General features: G+C 41.6%; 1 protein-coding gene across 4 annotated transcripts in view; it reads right to left on the bottom strand.

Moving 5' to 3' along the window:
• LOC109910639 (glycoprotein-N-acetylgalactosamine 3-beta-galactosyltransferase 1) overlaps nt 1–16,589 on the bottom strand; it is a 31,028-nt gene extending 14,439 nt beyond the window's left edge. For 2 of the 4 annotated variants that reach the window (XR_007265100.1, XM_020509854.2), the window contains exon 1: nt 16,316–16,589. The gene's annotated coding sequence lies outside the window, so the exon portion shown is untranslated. The other 2 variants (XM_048613960.1, XM_048613963.1) reach the window with 2 other exon arrangements.
• Nucleotides 16,590–19,794: the final 3,205 nt, after the last annotated feature.

Here is a 19,794-nt window from a genome sequence, read left to right as displayed (position 1 = left end):
GCATACAAGTCATATTTTAAGGTTAAGGTTTAAATAAATTTTCCAAGAATGGGAGTCATCTTATAATGTCAAGTATATGTCACTGTACCAATCCATCACCAATTAAAGAGACAGACAATCCAACCACCGTCCCTTGACATTCAATGGAAATACCATCACTGAATCCCCCACTATCAACATCCTGGGGGTTATCATTGACCAGAAACTCAATTAGACTCACCACATAAAGTGATTACAACAGCAGACCAGAAGCTAGGAATACTACAGCGAGTAACTCACCTCCCGACTCCTCAAAGCCTGTCCACCATCTACAAGGCACAAGTCAGGGGTGTGATGGAAAACTCCCCACGTGCCTGGATGAGTGCAGCCCTAACAATCCAAGGAGCTTGACGTAGTCCATGACAAAAGCAGCCCGTTTGATTGGCGCTACATCCACAAACATCCACTTTCTCCACCACCAACGCAGCAATGTGTATTATCTACAAGATGCAGAAATTCACCAAAGATCCTCAGACAGCACTTTCCAAACCCACGACCACTTCCATCTAGAAGGAGAAGGGCAGCAGACATATGGGAACACCACCACTTCCAAGTTCCCCTCCAAGCCACTCACCATCCTGACCTGGAAATATAATCGCCATTCCTTCACTGTTGCTGGGTCAAAATTCTGGAATTCCCTCCCTAATGGCATTGTGGTCAACCTACAGCAGGTGGACAGCATCAATTCAAGAAGGCAGCTCACCACCACCTTCTCAAGAGCAACTAGGGATGGACAAGAAATGCTAACCAGCCAGCGATGCCCACATCCCACAAATGAATAGAGAAATAAAAACACTTTCTTCAGTGTGGTTGGTTGCCATTTTTGTCTTTTGCCATGTGCAATCTGCTCTGTGCAAGCATGTCTTAAACTCCCAACCATCTTCACAACCCAGCCTGTATCATCTGCTTGATCCCTTGTGCCCAGTTGTAAAGGTACTGAAACAGGATATGCATATCTAGATTAATAAATTGACGCTGACCATTAATGTGAGGAATAACGTACTATACCTGAAAAATGGGCCAACTTGTATGCCAGGTATCTGCAATGACGTGATTTTTGAACAAGGAAAATTGTGTAGTCACTGTTGTAATCACAGTTGCCAATTTAAGCAAAAATCCACAAACAACAGTCTGCACCTGCTTCTTGTGATGTTGAATGTGGGATAACCACTGACTAAATGGCTGGAGATAATTTCCAACCTCTTCTCCAAATAGTGCCCTGCGATCTTTTACATTCAGCCAAGTAGTCAGATGAAACTTCAGATGAATCTCCGATAGCTCAGCACTCCCCCAGTACTGCACTCAAGGTCAGTATTGATTTTTTATTTTGCTCAAGGCCTGGAGTTGGACTTCTGTTGCTTCTGGTTCCTTACTGAACTATTAACAATGCCACATCTGACACAAGATGATATAAATTAAGCTTACATTTCCTGCAGTAAAAATGCACAAGGAGTAATTCAGTTGACATTTTTCGGGATTTGAAAGAAATAGATGGAATCTTCTTACGCCGGTAGCAGGAAGTGGCAGATGAGGTAGTTGAGAATAATGAAAATGAAGTTAAAACTCAGATAGACCATTCAAAAGAAAAAAATTAGAAACATTTTGACACAAAGAATAGCAGAAATGTGTATATCCCACACAAAGGCTCAGAAGGTCCCCTCAGGATGTGAAGGAGGATGAGGATAGCTAAAAATCGAATGTCTTCATTGTCATTTCTTCAAGGTTAAAGCACAGCACAGGCTCTGCTGAAAAACTGTAGCTTCTGCTGCAGCAGGATTTGTATTCTGGAGAAGTGGGTGCCCATCAAGTTAACATCAGCACCTAATTTTTGTGGTTGGATTGTTACAAATATTCACTGGAACCCTGTGAGAAATCATCCAATCCCAAAACCACAAATGTATCAAGGACTTTGCCAATGAAATTTATGAAGGTTTACACCTCTTCTTCTCTTTTCCCCATGATTAGGTTAATGCTACAGCCAAGGTAGTGGTATTTTCCAATATCACTGGTCATCCCAGGTGCAGAACACCACCTGGTCACCACGTCCAGTTGCGAGTCCCATACTATAATGCATATAAATTAATTAACAGGAAAGGGTTTTGGCCAATCAATGTCTGTGATCACTGCTGCCATGTCTTAGGAGGTCAGCGCTTGGAACCCTGGTATCTGCCACGATGCGTACATTCTTAATAATCCTTAATTTCCTGCCTCATTCCAAAAGGCTGTGCTTACAGCAGTTTTTCGCATCAGAAGAATATGCTATGAGGCAGAACTTGATGTTAGGGAGCACTGGACATCACCCATCCTTGAATGCATGTACTCATAGGAGACATAGCTAAAGTGAACATTTTCACCCAGAAGCTTGCATTCATGAATGATCATGTAAACACATACACAAAGTGTGGAACATGAATGGAATCAAGAATCTATTAAGAGTGTTCACAATAGCTTTGGTCTCACATGGTCTCCTCATTGAAGTGTTAAGTCTTGGCTGCAAACTTGACCACAAAGGTTGAAGGATATCTAATATCTGCTGCTTTACAAGATGTTTTTCAGAGATGGGTAATGCCTCGTCACTATAACTTCTATCCTCCTTGGAATGCAAGGACAGACTTTAACTCTGCCATGTAACCAGATCCTACAGCTAAAATGACAGTTGATCAGATTTGTGACGAGTGAAGGTGCATTTATATTTACAGATGTAAAAGCATATTAACAAAGATGTGTCATTCATGTTATGCGCCCTCAGAGTATTTCTTTTTCTTTGCCCTCACACTACATCTAGGTGCAGCCCTGGGGTCTGAAGCTAGGGTAAAGGAGGCCTGCTTGATAACAAAATCTGTTAGCTTGAACGTTTTGGGCAAACAGCTCTGGGGGCATTTGTGGAAATGCATGTCCTGCGCAGATGCAGGCTTATTCTCTTTGGCCACAATACAACTGAAGGTTAAAAGGAGGTGGAGGGGCTGGGCACCTCTGGCATATTCTCACAGAAAACTTCTTTATGTGGTTTTTCACTTACATCTGGGTAACTGCTGGAACTACCTCATCTCCTTTGAGAGGAAGGGCAACCTTGAGAAGTTGAGGTCCCTCGTCTCCCTGTTGAGCATCAGCAGCGAGGCAATGTCAGTCGGCATGCAGTTCCAGTTGTCACTGAACGTTCTGCTGGACTTGGCACCTGCCAATCTGTCCATGGAGACAGTCAGGCATACATTTGCTGAAGTCAGTCCGACACTGATAATATTAGCAGACAAGTCCAATCTTCGATCCAATTTACTGAGTACCTATGACAAATCTGCTTGCTGCTTTTGACACTGTGCATTTGCACAATGTTACTAATGATTGACACCATGAGGTCATTGTCAGTGCGAGGCTAAGCAGTTGCCTGATCTCTGGCAGTCCTGAATGTCAACAACCTGGGACTATTCCTTCCTCTACCAGTTGCAGAAACATGCCAGTGATGTGCTCACCAGAATTGGCTCCCGAATCTAACTTAGAAAAACAGAACCCACCGAAGTGAAAATCTGAGCTGGTGGAGAGCGCAAGTCTTGCTGATATATTCTCAGGTCTGTGGCTGCTTCCTCAAGTGGAGGAGGAGCTGACGGAGTAGCTGCTTTGATGCTGAAGCTGCCTAGGTGCCACTGGTGCCTGCATATGAGAAAAGAGGCCATTAGTTGCACAATAAATGCCCAAGCATTTTAAGAACATGTTCACAGTGGTGACAATGGGAGAGCAGCGTAGCACAACACAATAAATATTGCTAGCTGTCTCAACATGGAGATCTCAGTATCCCCGAATGAGTGGTCATCATGGTCCTCTCCTGCTATTGAGGATTTTCTTCTCCTATAGGATAATCACACAAATGTCAGCCAACCCAGCCTGGGCAGGAAGGGCAGTAGTTCGAGAGGATGAGGTAGGTAAGAACCATTGAGTAGATAGTTGTAGACCATTGGTTGGTGGGAGGATTACAGAAGAGAGCAGAAGAGCATAAACCTTCTTACAGCATTGTTCAGCCTGGAGACCAAACAGACACAGGTGGCTGTCTCACTCCAGGCTGGCTGCGTGTGGTGGCATGACCTCGTTTGGCATTCTGGAGGAAAATGCCCCTCTTCTCTGCTGATCACCCCAGCCACCAGGACTTCCAGATCCCTATTAGAGAAATAGGGTGACAACTTCCCTTCTGGGCCATGTCCTTAGCAATGATGTTTGAGTACCAGAATGTAAAGGGCAGTACCTGGTCTGCAGTGTTTGAAGTGGTGAGCAAATAGAATTTCAACATGATAGCCATGGCATGAATGCCAGAGGTCTCAGTAGCAGTGAGCTCTTCCATCTCTGCTATTGCACAACTGAATGAAAAGCACCTTGAGCCCAGGTGCATAGTTAATGCAGTAAGCAACAGAAGACTGCATGTGAAATGTCACCAAGGGCCATGGTGGGAAACCCTCTAATAAACTACAGTACCTGAAAATAACAGCCAAGAATAGGAAAACCTCAGCTCAATATTACAAATATTTGAGTTAGCATTTACTACATGTTCTAATTGGTAGTCCTTTTGTTTTTGTCTGCATCCAAGTTATTCTGCTTACACACTAACAGGTTAGGCAACTATATTATCTCTCATTCCAATGTTCAGGGGTGTTTCATACAAATGGAATTAAAATTACACTATCATTTCTTGCTAACTTGCTCCTGATTGGTCTTAAGTTTCCAGATATGGCAGATAATGTTTCTTAAAGCTATTTACGCTTTGATCTAGGAAAAAAAAAACACACTTTTCTATAGATCTGCACATATTTCCTCATTTTTGGACACTCAAATTCATTACCAAAATGATTGGCTGCAAAGTAGAATGCATATCAAATTCATCATTTTAATTTTCTGTGTCTATTAAGTGTATGGGGAAGTTGAGATTGGGGAAGTATATTTTATATCTAAATTTGGCCACCAAGTGTTTCATTCTTATTTTAGGGCAAGTATCTTTTAAAAATATCAGTCCACACCAATTATTTTGAAAAAGCAGTGAGTATGAAATACATCTTGTACTAGCACCGTTCTCAACTATTAAGTGGAAGTACAGCACCTAGGGCTCAAATTTAAATTATGCTTTAAAAGAACACATTAACAAGTGCAAGACACTGCATATTTTTGACGTATTTTAAGTGTTTTCACTGAACTATGTCATCCAAGTGGCTTCACAAGGTTTTCAAGTTAGTAGAAGAAAAACGCCCAAATTAACGTAGCACATAAGTCAACTGAATAATTAAACACTCTATCCGTAACAGCTCAATTTAAACAGCATCATGTTTATAATCACAGGTTAAAATGTCAAACTTGCTCAGCAAAATCTCACCTCCATGCAAGTATACAGGAATCTATTACACTCCTGATTTATGTTTCTTTGATCATGGACAAGCTTTAGGGAGTTGGGAGGAGAGTACTCAGTGTAGAATTCCCAATCCCAGACTTGCTTAAATAGATGTTTTTTTAAATTAATCTTTGACATGTTATGACATACCTCTGGAGGATGTGGTACTTAAATATGGGTCTTCAGATCCTGTGCCCCAAGAGTCGATGACTTGGTTTTGTAGCTAGCTGGAATATTTATAATGAATAATCACCAGTTTCTGGTCAACAGTAATCCCAGGCATGGGGTTCAGTGATGGCAATACCACTGAAAGGCAAGGGGTGATGGTTAGATTCACCCTTTCTTGAGATGCCATTTAACCGAGGCCTGATTGATAAAGGTCTTGGAGCATACAGCTACAGACAGTTTCAATATAACAAGGAATTGTGAATATTGCACATTGAGCAAATATCAGAGAACATCCCCACTTCTGACCTTCAGATGGGACAGCCTTTTGAGCATCTGTTCTGACAGTAAATCACCATTTCAAATGTTTCCTTCCCCCATTCACAGAAGTAGAATCAGAATAGGCTTTATTGTCACTTGCACTTGAATGAGTGCAGTGAAAAGTTTGTAATGTCACCTCTCAGCATCATCTGAGGTACAGAGTATCTCACTGCCAGAGAGGGGATGAGAGCTAATGTTTGAAGTCTTAGTCCAGTAACAATATTGGTTTGAACAACTGGGTGGTGGTGTCGAATGGAGAGACCTAGGGGTTCAGGTACATAGTTCTCTGAAAGCTGCGTCACAGGTAGATAGGGTGATTAAGGCGGCGCTTAGCACACTTGCCTTCATTGCTCAGCCCAGTGACACAGGAGTTGGGGTGTCATATTGAAATTGTATAGGACATTGGTGAATACACTTTTGGAGGATTGTGCACAGTTCGGATCACCCTGTTGTAAAGAGGGTATTATTAAATTGAAGAGGGGTCAGAAAAGATTTACAAGGAATGTTGCCTGGAGGGTTTGAGTTATAAGGAGAGGCTGGATGGCTGGGACTTTCTTCACTTGAGCATAGGAGGTTGAGGAGTGACCTTGGAGGTTTATAAATTGAGAAGGGCATAGATAGAATAACAAAAGGTATTTTCCCAGGGTGGGGGGTTCAAAACTAGCGAGCATATTTATAAGGCGAGAGGAGAAATAATTAAGTGACCTGAGGGACAATTTTTTCCACACTAAGGATGGTTTGTATGTGCAATGAACTGCCAAAGGAAGTGGTAGACGCAGGTAGAGTTAGAACATTTAAAAGACATTAGATAGGTACATGAATACGAAAGGTTTAAGAGGGATATGGGTCAAGGGCAAGCAAGTGGGGCTAGTTTAGTTTGACAAGTGGGACCAAAGGGTCTGTTTCTGTGCTGTATGACTCTATAACTTCAAATTGTAGTTCCAATTTTCTCTTTGGCATCTCCTGTTCACCATTCAACCTCTTTCCACGGTTAATTTTTTTTTCTCCTTTATGCAGTTGTACTTATTTCCCCTTCCACTTGTTCTGTACTTTTTTGAAACACCATTTATTTATAATATCTTTCAGCTTTAAAGGAGAGGGCCAAATAGAAAACTTGTCTGTTCTCTCTCTGCTGGAGTTTCTCTGCTACTTCCAGGATTCTAGTGTACACGCTTTAGCAGAAATAATAGAGGGATAATTATTATTTAAATGGAGAAAGATTGAAGAAAGCTATGGAATACAGGGATTAGGGAGTCCTTGTCCATAAATCATAAAAAGCTAACATTCAAGTACAGTGGGTAATAGGGAAGGCAAATGGAATATCGGCCTTTATTTCAAAGGAAATGGAGTTAAAAAGTATATAGGTTTGTTTAAACTGTACAAAGTACTAGTCAGACCACAGCTGAAACATTGTTAGCAGTTTTGGGCCCCTTATCTAAGGGGAGATATACTGGCATTGGAGGCAATTCAGAGAAGGTTCACTCAGCCAATACCAGGTATTGTGGACTGTCCTACATGGAGAGATTGAGTAGATTCAGCCTACATACAGAGGAGTTTAGAAGAGTGAGAGGTGACCTTATTAAAACATACAAGATTCTTAGGGATAGTAGGAACTGCAGATGCTGGAGAATCTGAGATAACAAGGTGTAGAGCTGGATGAACACAGCAGGCCAAGCAGCATCAGAGGAGCAGGAAGGCTGACATTTCGGGCCTAGACCCTCCTGCTCCTGCTGTGTTCATCAAGATTCTTAGGGGACTTGATCTTCCCCTTGAGGCAGAGTCTAGGACCAGACAGCATAACCTCAGAGGAAGGAGTCTCACATTTAAGACAAAAACGAAGAAGAATTTCTTCCCTCAGAGGTTAGAGAATCTCTAGAATTCTTTACTGCAGTGTGCTGTTCAGGCTGGGTCATTAACTATATTCAAGGCCAAGACAGACAGATTTTTAAGTCAGTAAGGGAAAATGCAGGAAAGTGGAGTTGAGGATCATCAGATCAGCCATGATCTCATTGCATGGTGTAGCAGATTCAATTAGCCGAATGGCCTACTTCTGCCCGTGTCCTACAGCGTGAATTATTTTGTTTTCAAAATGACTTAAGTGTCTGTCCCTCGAAGCAAATTGTGAAAATGACATCTCTAATCCTTTAGATTGCACACAAAGGCAACCAATGATACTCAGACTTGTTACATTATTACATCATTAAAACTAGTCAGACTGTTGACGTGGTGGAATAAGAGAAACTTTCCAATAACAACTTGTGTTTACAATATCCTGAGTACATCAAAACATTCCAAAGTGCTTCACAGGCATGTCATCAAACTCCGTTATAAACATGGCCAATTTCAGCAGGCATGGCCTTATGAGCTTGAAACAGCATAGGAGATGGAAGGAAGTGCACATAAATTGATGTCTCACTTGCAGTGATGGTTTGGAACCATGTACTACAGTGTGGGAGGATCTTGATTAGTAAACTGGAGAATATCTTCACACCTAGTTCCACTTTTCTGTCCTGAAGGAGGATTAGTGGACCCGAAACATTAACTCTGCTTCCTCTTCACGGATGCTACCACAACTATAAGACCTTAAGACATAGAAGTAGAAATTAGGCCATTTGGCCCACTGATTAGCAGAGCAGATCAATCATGGCTGATAAGCTTCTCAACCCCATTCTCCCCATAACCTTTGATCCCCTTAACAATCAAGAACCTATCTCTGTCTTAAATAGACCTGCTGGGTTTTTCCAGCAATTTCAGGTTTTGTTCCACTTTTCAAACGTGTTGTTGTCTTGCCTTTTCCCAAAATAACCGGTGTGCACAATGGTGTACAAGGGCTTTTCTCCCCTCGACAAGATCCATATGGATCTTTCGGTCTGCCGTCAGGATTCTGGCATTTCTTTTGCATGTTAATCGTAATTAAGCAATTAAATTCTGGTGTTTTCAAAATGAAAATCTGTTTGTGCTGGAGTGACCAAACCTGTTCTCCAGTACAAAACAGAGTAATCACATTGCAAAATGATTTACTTGTAAGCCATTCCCATGTGAACCAGAACCAAACACATTACCACTTACTTGCTAAAGATCAAAAGATTAAATCAAAATCAATCAACCTGTTTGACACACTTGTAATGCAGGTGGGACTTGATCCAGACCTTGTGACCCAGAAGTAGGGATACGACCACCGTATCACAAGAATAACACAATGTTGATTCACTCACCCAATTATGTAGAATTTAGCAGAACTTTGCACATTTCTTAAATAACGCAAATATTTAATCCAATCTTAAATCCTGTCTACCCGAAATACTGCTTCTTCCATCACCAGTGTAAATGGTGGTCCCATTCCATATTTGTATTTGATTAAATGACCTCAGCAGAAAACATTTCCCCTGGTTAATCATTCATAACCTGCATATGTTTTCATTTGCATTAAAATGAACTTGAGTTGCAATTTGTTGAAACACTATTTCATTCGAGATATTCTATATTTAACCTCAACTGCATTGTAATGTCCATAAAAGTATGCTAGCATTTCTATGCAAAGTCACGAAAAGGAGAGTATTTATCTCTTAGTCTCAGCAAATCAATGGTGGCAGCTGTCCCTCAATTTGCAGATGACCTCTACTCAGGGTCATGAATCTTCATGTGACTGACCAGGCCACATCTTGATCGCAGCCCTTCAAGCACATGGATTAAGACATCATATAAAAAGGTAGTGGGTTCTGGAGAACAGGATTTGCTTCCATTCCTTACATTACGTGCTCCTGCAATGCATAATTTGGTGTTGGGACTCTGAACATGAAGTAATTCATTAAAGAATGATGTAATAAGTATGGAGATCATGCTGCAGCATCCACTCCCAAAGGAAAGAAAATTGATTATAGGATGTAGGTAACCCTCATGCAGCAATATTTTAAAAATGCCTACTGCTAATTGCCCCATGAGTCTGGAGCAGACTCATTAAGAATGGTCAATTCCTTTCCCTCAAGGCCAGAAGCAAACCAGTTAACTATGTTCTTTAAAATGACTAAATAGTGACAGTCAATTATTTTCTGATGCCTGTCCATAAAACCTCTAAAATTACTGAATTCAACTTGCCATAGCCACTGGGCTATCCTCACCAAATCAATCATGTTGATATTTGCGTCAGAGCTTGGTTAAATCACATGTCAAATGACCCAAAATATGTCATTTTCCAATTTATTTTTAACCATTGCAGCTGATCTCATATAGACCTAATGTATGAGTTCAAAAGTATTGACACTATAACTGATGTTAGAAGTGACATCTGAATAACTTCCAGACTGTTGCCACATAAGGAGACATGTTAAATCTAGATCAGCACTAACTATAGCTCCGATGAAAGGCAGCAGTCAGAATCACAGAAATATACAAGGTCACAGCATTGAGAGTCTTCAACCTATTGTGGTGATGTCATCAACACTAAATTTCCATTGACAAAAGCCCTGCATCCTAAATGCTTCAAAATATTATCCCCTTTTCTCACCTAAATTAACTTATCTTTCCATTTTCTCTTCTGGAAGATTTTAAACTGACACACAACTATCCAGGTCACAAACTCTTCATAATTTTAAAGTGTGCTTTTAGCCTGCTCTTCTCCAGTATAAAGAATCCTAGAATCTCAAGTGGCTTTCTCAAAGCGGAGTTCCTATTTCCCAGCAACATCCTAATGTACCTATGCTTATATACCCTATATAGATTCAGCATTTTTTTTCTGCAACAGGCTGCTAAAACTGCACAAATTACTCGTTATTGAAAAAAAAATGTATCACACCTCCAACCAGGTGTTTAAAGAAAAACTGAAACAGCTCAACTGCAATGCATTGTCATTTTCTTCTATCTTCTTCCTTTATTGGGGTAGTGGTGAATCTCATCACAGCAGATGTTCCACATGCACTTCAACTCTTTGAAGCCTTACTAAATTGAACTAGCAGGATACTTTTAATTAAATTTGTTTACAGTATCCATAAAAGTACCAGTAACTAAATATAAATATATAAAAGAACCAATTTAGTGGCAAACTTTGAAAAACTACCAAGTGATTGATGAACTTTTCTCTTCTCATTAAGTCTGTACTGCCAAATCTATACTACATCTACACCAGTCCCACTTTTCAGCACTAGGCCCACTGACATATTATGACATTTCAAGTGCTCATCCAAGTACTTTTTTTTAAAAAGATACGAGGTTAGCCACCTCAACTACTCTCCCAAGCAGTGCATTCACAACCCCAACCAACCTCTGGTTAAAATGTTTTCCTTAAATCGGCTCTAAAATGTCCTGCCTTTCACCTTAAAATCATGTCCCCATGTCATTGCCTCTTTGACTTAGGGGAACAGCTGCTTTCTTCTCACCGTCAATGCCCTCATAATATTATCCACATCTGTCAGGTGCCCCCTCAACCTTCTCTTCTCCAAAGAAAATAACCCAAGCTTATCCAGTCAACCTTCAAAGATAAAGCACTCTATCCCAGGCAACATTGTGGTGAATCTCCTCTGCAATCCCTCAGTGCAATCACAGGACACCTCTAGTGTGGAGATCAGAACTGCACAGTACTCCAGCTGTCGCCTATACAAAGTCCTCTACAGTTTCAATATAACCTCCGTACTCTTATAATCTATGTCTTAACTAATAAAGCAAGTGTCCCATAGGCACTCTTCACAATCCGACAAACCAGGCCTGCCACCTGTGGACTAACACCCCAAGATCTTTTTTGTCCTGAGCTTCCTGGTCCCCTGCTCCCTTGTCTTGTTACTTTTTCCAAAATGCATCACCTCACAATTAACAGGGTAGAATTCAGTCTGCCACTGATCTGCCCGTCTGACCAATCCATTTATAAATCGCCATTTTCCTCACTGTCAACCACCCTGGCCAATCTTTGCATTATCTTCAAACTTACTTATCACCAGCCCCACATTTTCATCTAAAGTCATTTAGATATATCAAGAACAATGTGGGACCCAGCACTGATCCCCATGGTACACCTCCAGTAACACAAACAGCCTTCTACCACCACCCTCTGTCTCCTGCCATTAAGCCAATTTTGGATCCAAAAGTTGTGTTCCTCCAGCTCCACACTGTTATCTCCGACTCCAGCACCTACAGTTCTTACTATGTCGTGGATCCAAAAAAAAAGTGTCTTTCTGAAATTTGTGTACTGAGTACAAAGTAAGTTTTACAGATTGAACTAAGCAATCGAATAAATTTGGGACCTTGCCACACTGACAATAGCCAACCTAACCCATGAAAGGACAGACTTGTCACAGGTAATATAAGAATGCTAGAAGAATACTGTGTTTCAGATTGCACAAAATATTTGATTAACTAAAGCATGTTTGACCAAATTGGGAGCAATTGCTCATTTGACAATCACCTGCTTTTATACTGTAGAGTAGAATATGCAATTCCAATTCACTTACGCATCAATTGATGAAAGGTGATTTGATTACAGTTTTCAAAATATTAAGGAAAGCAGAGAGGATAGATAGAAAGGAACTATTTCTGTTGGTTGGGGAATCCAGGGCTAAAGGGCAAGAGTAAAAATTAGTGTCGGAGCCCTGGAATGAAATCACAAAAACATTTCAAAATGTAAAAAGAAGTTTGAAACTACTTTCAACAAACAATTGATTCTTGACCAATTATTAACTTCAATTCTAATATTCATGGACTTTTTTGTTGCGTCTTCAGTTATCATAAGTTGTAAATAATGATTCACTGGGTGCCGTCAAGTACTAATGGTCAGAAAGACTGAAGAAATGCATGAAAAAGACAAGTATCCAGCAGAAAGCATGGGTGATATTATTGTTACATTCCCAGGTTATGTTGTTATTTTAAAAAGGTAAACATACAATTGGTGAGTCAATTCTCTCAAAAGCAAGATACTCAGGCCTATGTAAACAAACAATGCCTCTGACCTGAAAAGATAAGCTGGACTGGATGTAGCAGAATTCAATTTGTACCAATTAAAGGTTAATAGCATTTTCTATTTATAATTATTGGCATGGACTGCCAAATGATGTTTTGTTTTTAAAAAACCTGCCTTCCAAATCATAAGTCAAGCCATCTTAACAAATGGATTAGACTTACTTTGGGGTCTACATGAGAAAAATATCACAAGTACAAAGGCAACTTTAATATATTTATTATGCTGTTAGCAGAGGACCAAGAATGAGTATATGGCATTAAGAGAACAGTTCAGTTTACTGACACTTTTTTGTTATAATAACAAATCCTGTGATAAGCAACTCCCATAAATTCAACTTGCCACTTTTCCTCTTCATCACAAGTACATTTGGCAATTTGCTTGCATTGTTCTGCTGTTCTGATTATCTTTGCCAATGGCTAATTACTTTAAATTAATTAGACCATGTTTTTCAATTTAAATGCTCCAGAGTATCACCACTTTTCACCAGAACCCTCAGATGAGGACTTCTATAGTTCTGAAGTTATACTGGATGCAAAAGGTTAACTGTTTCTCTTCCCATACATGCTGCCATAGAACATAGAACAGTTCAGCACAGTACAGGCCCTTCGACCCAGTATGTGGTGCCTAACTTTTACCCTAAACCTAAGGTCTATCTAACCTCCACCCCTACCTTATACTATCATCCATATGCCCAACTAATAGCCGCTTAAATACCCCTATTGAGGCCAACTCCACTACCCTCTCCGGCAATGCATTCCACGCCCTTACCACACTCTGAGTAAAGAGAATGACGTCTCCCCTATATCTACCTCCACTCACTTTAAAAGTATGCCCCCTCATAATAGCTACTTCCACCCTAGGAAAAAGTCTCTGGCTGTCTACTCTATCCATACCTCTGATCATTTTGTACACCTCTACCAAGTCATCTCTCATCCTTTGTCATTCTAAAAAGAGAAAAGCCCTAGCTCTCTCAGCCTTTCCTCATAAGACCTTCCCTCCATTCCATGCAACATCCTGGTAAATCTCCTCTGCACCTTTTCCAATGCTTCCACATCTTTCCTGTAATGAGGCAACCAGAACTGGAGACAATACTCCAGATGTGGCCGAACCAGGCTTTTGTATAGGTGGAGCATAACTTCACGGCTCTTGAACTCAATCCCTCTGTTAATGAAAGCTAACACACCATACGCCTTCTTAACGACTCTATCCACCTGGGTGGCAGCTTTCAGGGAACTATGGACATGAACCCCAAGATCCCTCTGCTCCTCCACACTGCCAAGAATCTTTCCGTTAACACTGGCAGACCTGCCAAATTTCATCAAAATTTTGTTTTTGTTTTTATTTCAGATTTCCAGCATCCACAGCATTTGCTTTTGTTTGAAGAATTCAATATTGTAGTCGAAAGAAGGTAGCTAACGTCAACATAAAAATAAATGTTAACATATTGAAAAATCTTCCAAAGACCTGGCACTTAGTCAAGTGGCACAGAGGCGTTCAGTACCACATTAGTACCATGCTTTCACAAAGCTTGATCCATCCTTTCCTGTGTGGAAGCAGTAGCCAATCCCTTTCCACCAACAATGCAATGTTTGATGGCTGATGCCACAACATCCATCACAGCGCAAGCAGAGCAATCCAATGTCAGGACACCTCAGTAGAAGCTCATACTGCCACCATCATGATTGTGTATTACAATATGTAAAGGGGATTGCAGAGTAACAATACCTCTACAGAATGTGATCCTCCAGTCTTTAGTAAAACCACCATTCATGATCCCATTCTAGCAATGCTGCCAGTGCACTTGCTGACCTAGTCAGCCAGTCCATCAAGATACCTGGTGACAATGCTAATGATCACACACCAGCTGGACATCGACTGAGTGGAATCTGTTTCAGTTCCAGTAACTGACAGAGCTGTCATGCAGAACCCAATAAGAAATGTGTGCACATTGAGGGGATGTCTGTAATTCTAGCAAAGTTCTGCTTGTTTCTATCTAGCAAGAGGAATGAAATTATGTTAACGTACATTGTACAGGGAGCCTCAGTAACCATATTTGATAAGTGAATAAGATTTTTGAGGTATTTCAAATCCTTCAGCATGGAAGGAATCAGCATAATTCAATACCACTATCACCTTCTCAGCCAGAAGCAATTCTCTCTCAATCTGCTGGGAGGCTGAGCAGGAGACATTTCAATTAAGTCATCATTGCTGAAATACATGTCTCACTGGAATTCAAGCAGAAGAATTGCTGCCCGAAAACTTAGTGCGGGTACAGACTCCTGTTGACGACCTTCTACCGTTCTACTTCTTCCCCTCTCCCAACAGGTTATCTTGCACTGACTACATAATCTCAACCGACTCTCCCAGATATGTTGTACTCCAACGGGAATACTTCCGTACCAGGTCTAGGAGTATATAGCTCGTGGTAATTCATTAAAAAGTACTTCAGAAACAAGAGCAAAAAAGTACTTCAGCACCTTCTCCACTATTTCCAACAGACTTTTGTAACTTGAAACAGCTCTAGAATAAACGCCAACATGCACAGAATCATAGCAATAACTAGAATAAAACAACACGGAAATAAAATGCAAATAGTCCATAACCCCTAGAAATATCGCTGATATCGCACAAGGTTAGACAGCGCGTTAACCTAAGTGCGGCTCAAAAACGGCAGAGGCGGCTCAAATTAGCTTTGCATACGAACTGACATCAGGCTCTGCACATTTCCAGTGGGCACTCACTAAATACACCTACACCTTCACTGAATATATGCTGTCCGGAGCGACTGGCCCAACACTGTGCAAGTTACACTCTCTTTATTTGTATCCCCATATCCTGGCAAACAAATCTCTCAGATAACAAGGTGTAGAGCTGGATGAACACAGCAGGCCAAGCAGCATCAGAGGAGCAGGAAGGCTGACGCTAACCCTAACCCTCCTGCTATCTCTGAAACAAATCTCTCAACCGACTAGTCCTCCCCTGGATGATTGCTACAATCCATCATCTATCGCTGCCAAAACCGATTATTTCTGTCAACTTTTCTACCAAAAAGAAATTGAAGCAGCGGTAACACGGTGTGGAGCTGGAAGAACACAGCAGGCCCGGCATCAGAGGAACAGGAAAGTCGACGTTTCGGGTCGGGACCCTTCTGTGTTCCTCCACACTGTGTTATCTCGGACTCCGGCATCGGCAACTCTTACTATCTCTGAGTGAGCTATAACCCCACACTGAAGCAGCGGGCGTTTGAACAAAATGAAATCATTTGGACGACACACTGAACAGTCGAGCCGCCGGTGATTGCAGACTCGTCAATGCAGCGGCTTCACTTTCTATTCGGCTAAGAACGCGATTCCTTTTAAACATTAAACCCATGCGCCGTCTGAAGAAACAAGATGGGAAGATATCTCGAAAGCCGCTTTCACGGCGCCAGTTTGCTCACTGTCTTTCCTCGATTATTCTTTAAACACGAGACTTGAGCTACCGACCTGTCTTGATGCGATCCGGAGCTGTCAGTGAAAAGGCGCCGCGACATCAAAGTCTGGCTCCTCGTTACTTCCGTGATGCTTGTTGCCCCAAAGAGCAGGTTTTAAACCAGGCCACGGGTCATCCCCCCCCGCACTACCACCCTGTCACCTCGGTGAAGCGCACAACAGCCTAATTCATAACGACCGAGCGACGGGCTCCATCCAACTGTCACCGCTCAAGGTGAACCGGCACGAGAAGCACATCTGACCCTTTACCCGGGGGGTGGGGTTCGCCCTCGCCTCGCTCCCGGCCGCGGGGCTCTCACTCGGAATCTCATTGGCTGCACCGCCGCGAACGTGCGCGCGCGAAAACGTCACCACGCAGCCTCTTGTTTGGGGGCTGTGTGGTGGAACGGGGGGCAGAGGTATTGGCAGTGAAAGTGGACGTCTGCTCCAAATTACAAACTACTGTTTATTTGTTATGGAAATTCGCTAACTCCGGACCGCTAATGCCAATGTAATAGATTTGAGCGTGTGTTCCACACCACTGGTGACGGAGTTTTGATCGCAGTATTGGGCCTACAGTGTCCCAGCGCGACAGTGGTCAAGCCCACTTGGACCAAATGTGGAGCCTGTATGAATGAAGGGTGGGCCCACAGTGGGTATTTTATTAGTGGTGACTCATTAAAAGGCAACCGACAAAACCAACATGCAATTAAAGATAGACCTTGCTTCTCTGAAGCTGCTGGCCCAAGTGGATGTAGCCTGAGCAGCGCCCACTTCTGAAGCTACAGGAAGGAGAGACGTCTCGATGTTGAGATGGTCTCAAAGGAGCAAGAAGAATTTTTTTTAATGCCCAGGCAATCAAAGGGTGATCTCTCTAGCAACAGAAACACAGCTCTGAGGCAACTGTTGCACCTTGGGGAGCTCACTTCATGAGGTATAAATCCTCCAATCCCAAGAGGACACCTTCTTGTACCTGACAAGACTCCTCACTCACTGGAGGAAAATGGTGTAACTATTCTACCACTGGTCAAACGTACTCCCTAATGGCATTGTGGGTCAACCTACAGCAAATGGACTTCAGCAGTTTAATTAGGCACTTCAACACCACCTTCACAAGGGCACCTAGGAATGGGCAATAAATGCTGACCCAGGCAGCAATATCCAGATCCTATTAATAAATAAAATAAAATCCAAAAGGACACCTTCACGTACCCAATGGTATGGTGTGGGGCTGGGGTGGGCAACCACTGACATCGTAAACTAATTGTTAATAGGCTGCCATTCTCACTTTTGGAAATATTTCGATAGGAGGAGGACATCAAACTTTTCTTCCCTATGCCTTCTAGCCCATCATCTATGGCCTGACAAATCCTGGATATATAGTCATACCTTATTTCTGTACAATTTCATTATAAATCTTTGATTACACTTTAGTAGTGTAAACTTATGCTATAATTATATTTCCATGCCATAAACAGTGGAAGGCAGAGAGAAATATTAGGTTATGTCAGTTGTAAAGAGGATAGAGAGTTGGAATAATGATGATTGGAAAAATGACATAGGGAGGAAAGCTCAAGCAGGAAGAGTAAATTATACAGACTCTGAATAGTTCAGTAGGGTGGAGGCAATATACAAGATCATTTTTATATCTCTTGGTTCTCAGCTAAATGGCACAATTCATAATTCTATTATGCTAAATTTCAGTTTTGTAAACTGGACAATTGTAATTTGGAATCCATTATGAATCATGCATAAATTCCCTTTCCTTTAACTGTGAAAATACATGTTTAAGGGCCACAAGGACTGGAATATGAAATTGGTCATTCTGGCTTTAAAAGAATTTACCAAGAATTTGAAGGGACATGTGATTCCTGGAAAAGTTCATATGTAATATGAGCTGATAATTACTGAAAAATCAAATGTGAGATGTTAGTGAAGAAATTGCGAGGACCCTAGCAGAAATATTTGTATCATTTATAACCACAGGTGAGGTGCCAGAGGACTGGGATGGCTAATGTTGTGCCTTTATTTAAGAAAGGCTGTAAGGAGAAGCCTGGGATGTAGACAGGTGAGCCTGACATCGGTATTGGGTAAGTTGTTGGAGGTGATTCTGAAAGATAGGATTTCTAAGCATTTGGAGAGACAAGGACTGATTGGGGATAGTCAGCACAGTTCTTGTGTTAGGAAAATCATGTCTCACAAACTTGATTGAGTTTTTTGAGTAAGTAACCAAAAAGATTGATTGATGAGGGCAGAGCGGTAGATGTTTATATGGACTTTAGTAAATCCGTTGACAAGGTTCTGCATGGTAGATTAATTAGTAAAGTTGGATCACATGGGATTCAGGGTGAGCTTTCCAGTTGGATACAAAATTGACTTGATGGTAGGAGACAGAGGGTGGTGGTGGAGGGTTGTTTTTCAGACTGGAGGCCTGAGACCAGCGGTGTTCCACAGGGATTGGTAATGGGTCCACTTTTGTTTGTCATTTATATAAACGATTCAGATGTGAGTATAGGATGCATGGTTAGTAAATTTGCGGATAACACCAAGATTGATGGTATAGTGGACAGTGAAGAAGGTTATCTAAGATTACAAAGAGATATTGGTCAATTGGGTCAATGGACTGAGGAATGGCAGATGGAGTTTAATTTAGTAAATGCGAGGTATTGCATTGTGGTAGAACTAACAAGGACAGGATTTATACAATTAATGGTAGGCCCCTGGACAGTGATGTGGAACACAGGGACCAAGAATTTCAGATACATCATTCTTTGAAATTTGTGTCACAGATAGGCAGGGTGGTTAAGAAGGCATTTAGCATGCTTGTCTTCATTGCTCAGACTTTTGAGTATATGAGTTGGGACATCAGGTTCAGTTTGTACAGGATGTTGGTACGGTTCTTTCAGTTCAACTCATCCATGTCAACCAAATATCTTAAATTAATCTGGACCCATTTGCCAGCATTTGGTCCACTTCCCTCTAAACGCTTCCTATTCATATACCCATCCAGGTGCCTTTTAAATGTTGTCATTGTACCAGACTCCGCCACCTCCTTTGGCAGCTAATTTCATACACACGCCACCCTCTGTGTGACAGAGTTGCCCCTTAGGTCCCTTTTAAATCTTACCCGTCTCACCTTAAACCTATGCCCTCTAGTTTTAGAATCCCCTACCCTGGGGAAAAGACCTTGACTATTCACCCTATTCATGTCCCTCGTGATTTTATAAACTTCTATAATGTTAACCCTCAGCCTCTGATACTCCAGGGAAAATAGCCCCAGTCTATTCAGCCTCTCCCTATAACTCAAACCCTCAAACTTGGCAACGTCCTTGTACATCTTTTCTGAACTCTTTCAAGTTTCACAACATCTTTCCTATAGCCGGGAGACTAGAATTGAATGCAGTATTCCAGTGGCCTAACCAATGTCTTGTACAGCTGCAACATGACCTCCCAACTCCTATATTCAATGTGCTGTCCAATAAAGGCAAGTGTAC

This window comes from Rhincodon typus, chromosome 2 (assembly GCF_021869965.1).
Source record: "Rhincodon typus isolate 14 chromosome 2, sRhiTyp1.1, whole genome shotgun sequence".
In the NCBI taxonomy this organism is placed as follows: domain Eukaryota; kingdom Metazoa; phylum Chordata; class Chondrichthyes; order Orectolobiformes; family Rhincodontidae; genus Rhincodon; species Rhincodon typus.
The sequence above is the reverse complement of the archived record's forward strand: the minus strand, read 5'-3'. Positions and strand labels throughout refer to the sequence as shown.